This window comes from Nematolebias whitei, chromosome 4 (genome assembly GCF_014905685.2).
Source record: "Nematolebias whitei isolate Nwh7 chromosome 4, NemWhi1, whole genome shotgun sequence".
NCBI lineage: Eukaryota > Metazoa > Chordata > Actinopteri > Cyprinodontiformes > Rivulidae > Nematolebias > Nematolebias whitei.
Genome location: NC_056501.1, coordinates 31,652,191 through 31,662,323, shown reverse-complemented (window position 1 = coordinate 31,662,323; position 10,133 = coordinate 31,652,191).

The window sequence follows — 10,133 nt, the reverse complement described above, 5'->3', positions numbered from 1 at the left end:
GGGGGGGGGGGGGGGGGGGGGGGGGGGGGGGGGGGGGGCAAAACTGTTCAGTGATTTGTCGACATACATCAGTATTTTGAACTGGATTCGAAAGTGAACCGGTAACCAGTGCAGGGAGGCCAAAACTGGTGTAATGTGCTCTCTTTTGCCTGTACTGGTTAAAAATCAGTCTGCTGCATTCTGGACCAGTTGTAGTCGTGCAATGGAGGTTTGACTGATACCAAACAGGAGTGAATTGCAGTAATCAAGCCTAGATGTAATGAATGCATGTATTACTGTCTCCAGGTTATTTTTGGACAATATGGGCTTCAGTTTAGACAGCCGCCTCAGTTGGAAGAAACATGATTTAACAATCATGTTTACATGATCGTTAAGTTTCAGGGAAGGGTCCATTATCACTCCCAGATTAGTGACTCTTTGTTTTTCTGACAGGGTTAGAGCGGAGAGGTCGATGCAGTGGTTTGTGATCGTGTCATTGGGAGGGAACAACATGATTTCAGACTTCTTTTCATTGAAACTTAAGAAGTTTAAAGCCATCCAGTCCCTGATGTCAGCCAGGCAGTCGAGCAGCGGTTGAATAGAGCATGTACCATTGTACCTTAGGGGGAAGTAAATTTGACAGTCATCGGCATAGAAGTGGAAGGGCATGTTGTGTTTCCGGAAAATAGCACCAAGCGGCAACAGGTATGAAGAGAATAGGAGGGGACCCAGCGGGGAACCCAGCGGAACCCCCCATTTAAGTTCTGCCTCTGCGGAACTAAAATCATTGATGGAGACACAAAAGGATATGTCAGTGAGGTAGGATCTGAACCAATTGAGGGCTGACCCTTTGATGCCCACCCACTGCTCCAACCTAGCAATGAGGATCTCATGGTCGATGGTGTCGAAGGCGGCCGTGAGGTCCAATAGGACAAGCAGCACAGAATCACCAGTATCTGTGGATCTGAAGATGTCGTCAAATACCTTTAGCAAGGCAGTTTCAGTGCTGTGGAGAGGTTTAAAGCCAGATTGGAATACCTCTAAGATGGTGTGACCTTCCAGGAAGCACTTCAACTGGGACTCGACTATTTTCTCCAGTACTTTAGAAACAAATGGGAGTTTGGAGACAGGCTGGAAGTTGGATACGACTGAGGTGGTCAAGGTGTGTTTTTTTCAGGAGAGGCTGGACAGCAGAATGTTTAAAGGATTTTGGCACCACGCCAGTGGATAAACTACTGTTTACTATATCAAGAATGGATGGACCTAGAGTGGGAAAAACCTCCTTTAGTAGTCGAGGGGGGACCACATCAAAGGGGGAGCCAGAAGGTTTCAAGCTGTACATGACCTGCTCTAGAGAAAATAGAGTGATGGGTTCAAAATGGTCAAATAGAGCTACAGCTTGAGGTGGCATGGATGGGTCATAAGTTGGAGGGGAAATGAGAGCCCTGGTGGTCGCAATTTTTTCCAAAAAGAAATGTAAGAAATTGTCGCACAGCTCAGTCGAGGCTTCCAGAGGAGATGGTTCAGTGAGGTGGAGAACAGTGTTTAGTGTGGAGAAGAGGACACGTGGGTTGCGAGAGTTTGAAGTAATTATAGCAGAGAAGTATTTGGATTTAGTAGCTTTCACTGCTTTCTGATAATGGCTCCAACTCTCTTTAAGTATTTGAAAAGAGACCTGCAGCCTATCTTTCCTCCACTTTCGTTCCGTCCTCCTACATTGCTGCCTAACGGCCTTGGTGACGTCACTCAGCCAAGGTTCTGCTCTGAGTTTTACTTTTCTAGTTTTAACAGGTGCAACATGATCCAGAGTCTTTAAGCAGACAGAGTTGATCTGGGATGTCAGCTCCTCAGTGGCGGAGAGAAACACTGGGGGCTGAATTATCATTTCAGAGTTATACACATCTGTGAAACGTGTGGCAGTGCACGTGCAGGAATGCACGACTTAGGAGTTAGACGGGGGAGGGTGAACTGAAACTGGACTGGCATGTGGTCTGAAAAAACATTATCACCAATAACAAGATTATTAATAGTCACATCATGAGTTAAAACAAGGTCCAGTGTATGTCCGCACTCTTGGGTGGGACCGTTTACATGCTGAGTTAGATTAAATGAGTCCAATAAATCTAAAAAGTCCTTAACCAAGGGCTTCTCAGGACAGCACATGTGCAAATTAAGGTCCCCAATAATGAAAACATGCTCATATTTTGGTGTGATTTCAGCTAAGAAGTCAGAAAACTAATTTATGAAATCCTTAGATCGAGGTGGGCGGTAGACGAGTGCAAATAAAGTCTGAGGTGAATGTCCGAGTTCAAAGACGCTCAGCTCAAAGCTGGCGCGGGAAACTGGGATGGGCAGTTTTTTTACAGTCAAAAGTTGATTTGAATATTGTTAGTAATCCACCACCGTGCCGGCCTGATGGCCGCGGTGCGTTAAAATACACACAGTTCGGTGGTAGTAATTCCGTCAAGGTGCTGGACTCACCCAGAGACATCCAAGTCTCTGTGATACACAGAAAGTCTAACTCGAGCTCTTGAAAGTAGTCCCTGAGGATAAAAGCTTTGTTGGTAACAGATCTTGCGTTGACCAAACACATCCGGATACTGTCCAAAGTGGAGCCAGCAGCGGTGGAGTTAGCGCGTGCTAATGGCCGCAGATTTTCAATAACAGCCCCTCCAGGTCGGTCCGAGCAGTGCACCGGCTGACAACTCCCGTTGGTTACTTGGTTTGTGCACACGGGAAGCTGGCGATGGAGACCATGACCGCCAGCTGAAGAGGAAGATGCAGCGCGCAGAGCTTTAAGCTTCACCAGCTGACCAGCACATTTTCCCTAGCGTCTGAAGCGATATCTGCGGGCACGGAGGTGAGGAGCCCAGCGGAGGTAAGCTGGCACGTCCGCCAGCAGGGGGGGAGGAGGGGGGTGTCCAGAGGTACACTGATAATGGTCCAAATAAGTGACATCAGTGACAGAAAAACGAAGATCCAGAAGCTGTTGTCTGTCATACATGAGGAGTGAATTCATGCCACAGATAAAAAATGAACAAAACAGAAATAATCCGAACACCATCAGCAGAGGTGAATTACAAGCCATGCACACTTGCGCCATCTTACCGGAAGTTGGCTGTGTGTGTGTTGTGTGTGTGTGTGTGTGTGTGTGTGTGTGTGTGTGTGTGGGGGGGGGGGGTTAAATTGGACATACACCAAAGGTTTTTTTAGTTGTTGCTGTACATCCCATGAATAGCTTTTGAAATTTTGATAAAACTCAATTTAGTGAGTTACAAAGTATTTTGTTAACAGACACTGTTGACTCCAAATAGTTGATGGCGGGTATTTACAATAAGAAGTTTGTGCAATTTGTAAGTGCTCATCACATGTGTTATGGATCAGTCTCAGCTACTGCCACAAAAAATTATATCAATGTCTCTAAAATTGATTGAGGATAGTTTTTTTATTTTTTTTTATTTTTCAGTTTAGTTAATTTGGGGAGTTTTCTTAAATCAGGATGACTATAAAAAGTTAAGCAGCTACAATTGAACAATATATCCTCTTTATGCAAGTTTATTTCAATTTGTACTGTAGTTCATGAGATACTTGGCCAACAGATAAACAGACATTCACAACCCCCACCCCCCCCCCCCACACACACACACACACACACCCACACACTTGAACAGAAACATTATCAATTGACATTTCTTTGCGGTGAATGATTATTAATGGGGATAATGTGAATATTTCCTTCCTTCAGTTCACAATTCATTTACAATTGCTCATTCACATTTTCACAATACAGATAATACAATAACATACAATAATATAATTAGTTACATATCAGTGATGAGATATTAGTGTTGATGATATAAATGTATATGTATTAGGCCAAATGCATTAATTATTGCACTGTCCTTTAACTTTTCGACCGTTCATGCACCTCAGGGGAAAAATCTATCACCTTATTTAAATGTCAAAAATAAATTAATTAATAAATAATCTGCAGAAGAAACTAGTTAAACTACTTTCTATATCAGCCTGAAATACAAATTTAAAAGATTGATTTTCTAAATCTTAACTCAAAGAGTTTTTAGTTAAAAAATATGCTGGTGAAGATTCTCAGTTTTTGTATTGGACGCTTTTTGAATAGTTAAAACAAAAAAAAAAACTGAAATATTCAGATTTTATTTTTAAACTGACAAGATGTTTTTTTTTAGCTTTAGAGGGGGTTAAAGTTTTTTTCCTCATTAGTATGTCCATAATGATTTTTTTTGACAATAAAAAAATAAAATAAATCCAGTCTAGAGTTTTATGAAGCTCCTCAGAGTCTTCAAATCTGGTGGCTGAGAATAAGGCTTTTTTTCAGTCAAAGTTTTGTACAGTAAAACACAGACATTTTTTTTTTCAATCATTTCCTGCTAAATTATTTTATTGTTTAACTCTACTGGTGCACAACACCAGTTTCTGTTTTGCTTTTTGCTTTTACTGACTCAGATATACTGGTGAGCTGCAGGAGGACAATGCACGTGTTAATGACATTGCAAACAAGAATAAGCTATTCTCAGCTGTAACACATTCGATTCTACAATCTGCATGCACATACAGCATATATATTTTTTCCAATAAACGTTTACTTGTGCAACATGCAAGTGCATTTTTACTCTTTACATCCAAAGTTAAACAATTTTGTCAGATGAGACAAGAGGTGGAACTCTACATTAACGCCCAGCCAGGAATGAGGCATCTTTTCTGCGGTGAGTGAAAAATCCTATGACAAACTTTACCAGAGTCTCTGAAATATAAATGTGCACCACAACTTAGAGTGCTAATATAAAAATGGCAAGTATTGTGATAGAAGTAAAAGGTTAGTAAGATGAATGCATTGCTTTATGATATAATAAATATGGGATAACAAGTTGTATTTCATTGTGTTTCAATAAGGGCTTGTTGTTTAACTAAGGAACACAAGAGTGTAGTAAAGTTACTGTGAGGTTATGGGAGCACTGGGACAAATTCTGACAAAAATAAATAAAAAATAAAAATCAGGATTTGACTAGGAAAAAAAATTGTGTTCACTGACTGTACCAAAAGCAGAAAATGAATAAAAACATGAACAAAAATAAATATGTGGCTGATTTTCCCCCAAATGAAAATACAAAGGTTAACTTATGTATTTAATGGAGCTGAAGATCCAGCTATAACTCCAAAAATGAAAGAAAAAATACAAATAATAAAAAAATAAAGTAAAATAAAAGTTAATCAAATTAAAAAAGTAAAAAAAAAAATTGTGGTGACCATGACAACATTACCCAAAAAGGGAGTGCTTTCTGTGAGTATAACTTTTTCTGATGCTGATGTAGTGGGCATTATTTTTTTAAATAATTTTCTTTACAGACATGTGAGCCTGCTGACATGCAGCACAACTGAATGATATGTACCTTTAAAGCAGTAAAGCATAGGAAAAGCAGAGTCAGATACATCATACTAAGAACAATATATTGAACTAGAGTTACGAGCACTCATACCCCTCACAAGAAACATTGTTATTGAAGATGATCATTCACTCTTACTGAAGAACTCCAGGGCACTGAGTCACACACCACACACACCTGCGCTCGTGCACACACACCACATACACACACACAAAGATGAACTTCTAAATATGAACTTTAAGTTCAGTATCTGGACCAAACACATTTTGACAAGTTATAATTGAATGATCAATGTGGTTTTCAGCTTTGACCTAAAGTGTTTTTTTCTTTTAGATCTTTAAATTACAGTAAATGAAACAAGCAAAAAAAAAACAACATAACTATGCTATTTAATTACAAATAATTAATAGCATGAATGGCATTTCATTGTAAAACATTGGCAGTCCTTATTCATTTACTCAAAGTAATACTAAAAGTATCCTACAATTCCCTGTTGGGCATTTTTAGTTACAGAAAATGCACTGTAAGTTTAGTTAAAACCCATTAGAGCAGTATAATAAATCATCGTATATTTTCAGTTTGCCTGTGTATTTAGAAATACTAAACCACAGAACACCTAATGGATAGAGATCTAAAAAAAATAAAAAAAATCCATTTTTTAAAACAGCGAGTCTGAAGTTACATTGGGTTTCAGTTACAGTTCTGCGGTTTCCTGCACCAAACCAGTAAGAAGACATTAGGACTGCGTGGTGGTGACAATGAATAAATAGGCTGAAAAAGGAGAGAACCAAAATTAACTATTATCCCAAAATACCAACTAATGTAGAAGATATGTTGGGCCCTTTTAGTTTTATTTTCTCTTTTTTTGTTACATCTGGTGGTGGCTTATTTCTGCCTCTATACTAGGAACAGCTTTTACATGAGAATGAGCTCATTTTCCAGTTTGATGACATTTTACAGTTTTTTTTTTTTTTTTTAAACCTACATGCATTTTGACAGCAAGCATCTTACAAGCGTTTACTTCATCCATGAATAAAGCTACAAGGACATACCTGTTGAACAAATCTCCTTTATATATATTTTGATAGAAGTAAAGAACAGTGTCCTTGCTGCAACCAAGTCACTTTTCTTTAGTTCATAGTAAATACAAAACAATGACTGAGGTGCTGTAAAACTTGAAATCCCTGGAGTTTATTCCAGAGAGCAGTTTCGAAAGAGCATTTTGGCTGCATTGCAGGTCTGCAGGGTTATCAACAAGATAAATGTTGTTGTCTAGGGTCTTCAACTCTTCCTTAAACGCTTAAGTTACAAAGTGTGTCTACACCAGTTACATCACATCCCTAGAAGAAAACATGGTCAAATCACACTGTGGAATATTGTTAGAAGTGCTTTAAAAAGTTTCTACAGACAACTGTTGTCTATTTAGAGGTATTGATGCAGTAAAAGTCATACGTTTACTCTCCATTTTATTTGAAGGTTGGCATGCGCTATGGAGTTTCGTTGAATTCATCTCAACTTATAGTTCATCAGTTACTATTCAGTGGGTGCACTCAAAAAAGCATCTTGAATTCATATGCGTTGCTGCTGCTTTAGACAAAATATGTTTATAATCAGTTTGAACTATTATTAATGTGGAAAATTACGAGTTGTTTAACAAGCTATTTAAAAAAAATGTAGCATTTATTTACATTTGTATAAAGTTTAGCTAAATTTGATGCTATGGACCTTCCTGCATTATCTTTTAGTGGAGAAAAAGAGATCATAGTTTAGCAACGATGGTTAAATTTCCGTTGATTTTTGTCCCTGTTTCAATGATGTAACTTCAAGCTAGGTGTTAGGCAGCAATAACTGAGACAAACTCAAGTCAAAGCTATACTTTATGCTATTTATTATCGAACAGCGTTCTCATCAACCATCAGATTTTTACAAAAAAAATATGCAGGTAATTAGATTCTTAATACGTGATCTAGCTCAGCCAATGCTGAACATGTAGCTCTATAATTTGACAAAAACTCACTCATTTTTCTTACCCATTTAAAGAAGTTCAGAGTCACCAGGAGTTTATCCCATGAAACAATGGACAAGAGGTGGTGTACACCCCGAGCAGGTCACTGTGCCATCCTAACGCCAACATTCAGACACTAGAGATGGGATATACATATGTCTCTTTGAAGGGAATCAGATCTTGATGATCTGTTTGCTTCACAGAGCCGTTCAATAGAACTGTTCAATTTTGAACTGGCCTCGTTTGGGCCTCACCGCTCCCAAGCTTCGCTCAGGCCCGCAACTTTGAGGTTTTAGAGCTAGATAAGATGACAGGTGTCTGTGTGTTTGATTGGTGAGCGGGCCCCTCACATAGAGTTGAAGATTTACAATAATAATAATGATAATAATAATCATTTTATTTAAAAGGTGCCTTTCATGACACCCAAGGACACTTTACAGTAAGAACAAAGATCAACAGGAATACATTACATAAAGAATATAAAATACATAAAGAATATAAAATACATCCAGAATATAAAATGCATAAATAATATAAAATACATACAGCAAAGTTAAGGATAAGCGAGTCTAAAGAGATGTGTAATGAACAATGAACATTTACCTTACGGTTTGGTTAGTTTTAGTTTAAAAGAGTGTGTGAGAGATGACCACGGTGTGTATTGAAAGGAAATTAGGAGATAATTGGGAGTGTTAAAGGGTAAGTTGGACTTCAAGTTCAGCAATTAAAAAAGTAGTTAACGTTTAGTCTTTAATGCAACATATGAGAATCTAGGAGGACTTAAATAGTACAGAGGGTAAAGGTGGGCTACAACAGCAGAAATAAAAGTCAGCAGAAAATAACACCTATTTGCCTTTTATTGAAAATAAATGTGCACAATGTTGGCAGAAGAAGAAAAAAAAAAATCCCCATAAAAATAGAAGTCTGAGGCCTCAGTGATATTTGATGCCGAAGCATGGTGATGTTTTCCAGAGTATTGAACAGAGATGGATTTTTATTGTCACATGTTGACTATTTATCTTCTGTAGAGTAGTTCAACAATGTTGCAACTGGCTATAAAAATCCAACCTAAATACTGAAAGAATGACAGAGCATTGGTCCGTGGGAAGCATTTCGATCTTTCATGTTCTTCCTAATGTCTTGTGTGTAAAGGAGCATTGATTTAAAGTCGACTTTGACGCACAGGCTTTGAAGTTAACTCCAAAACCAGGATATCACGACTGACTGGAGTTATGATAACCTTTTGAACAACGTCCTTATAGTTACTTATTTTACAATGACAAATATTATTTTTATATTGACATCATTATGGTTTTAACAATCAGAAGATTTATGCTTTTGTTTCGGCATTGTTAGAACATTATTTAAAAAAAAAACCCAAGAACTTTAAAACAAAAGAGTATTTGCCAAAAAAAAAAAAAGCTACGTTATCAACTTCAAATATCAAAAGACTGTAATTGTAATTCATTACTCCACTTATGCATCGTTTACATTTGTGTGGTCTTTTCTTGGTTTTTGGAGACGTTTTTCAAGGTTAAAATATTTAGTCATTTCCTCACCTTATTTCAATGTTTATTGAACTTTGTATGTTAATGTACTAACTTTTTATCTTGATGTACATATACAGTATAATCAAGAAATTAGATACACATTATTCAAAGCTCTGGAGCTCGGCAGATAATCAACTCAAAGCAAAACTATCTTACATCTAATCCATGTAATGACTCCACTGAGAATGATGTGCTGAGGCAGCTGTGACACACCACCTGTCAGGTTTTGACCCAGGCCCAGAGCTCAGCTGTATCCAACTGAGGCGTGCTGTTGTTGGCGATGGACCATTGGTCCCTTTAAGAGCACCAGCAGACAATATTCATAATTAATTAAAGTGAGTGGAAATTTTCAGATTTGACACTTTTACTTCATGACAGTTTGAAAGTCAGATATTGCCTGAATCAAAACATGCCTAAATTTTACATCAGTTAGACCAAAGTGTTCATTAGAAAAGCCTCAGTTCACAATTTGCTCACAACCCAATAGGGCTTATGTGATGTACATTTTGTCATTTGCGTCAGCCCATGTGGATCCAGCCAGGTCCTTAAGATGTCAATTATAAATAGGCCAGAAATGTGTGGCTGTGCAGACTATGAAAACAGACAACATATGCTTAATGCTAAAACTCTTCACAGGGTGGTGCCAGACACAAACAACCAAAGACAATCACAAAGGAAATGCAAGCAGAGGAAGAAAAACACCAAATTCCATCCACATTTAGACAATTTTGTCACTTAGTGACTATACCAAACCAAACCATACCATACCATTTTATTTATAGAGCACTTAAAGCAGCGACAAGGCCAACCAAAGTGCTGTACAGACAGAACAACAGGTAACACAAAGCAAAATACAAAATGAAGTAAATCATTAATATAGACATAAAAACGATGCAGATAATGACGACTAACCAGTGTGGAGCATACAGGTTCAAAACACAGATCATCTGGTGTTGAAAGCTACCGAATAGTAGTGGGTTTTTAAACGGGACTTGAAAACCGAGAGGGAGGGGGCCTGTCTGACAAGCAGAGGTAACTCGTTCCAAAGTCTTGGTCCTGCTACAGAGAAAGCCCTGTCCCCTCTGCGCTAAAGACGAGTTCCTGGAACTGTGAGGAGCAACTGGTCCGCTGACCTCAGGGAACGTGGTGGGACATACGGTTGTAGCAGATTAGAGAGAT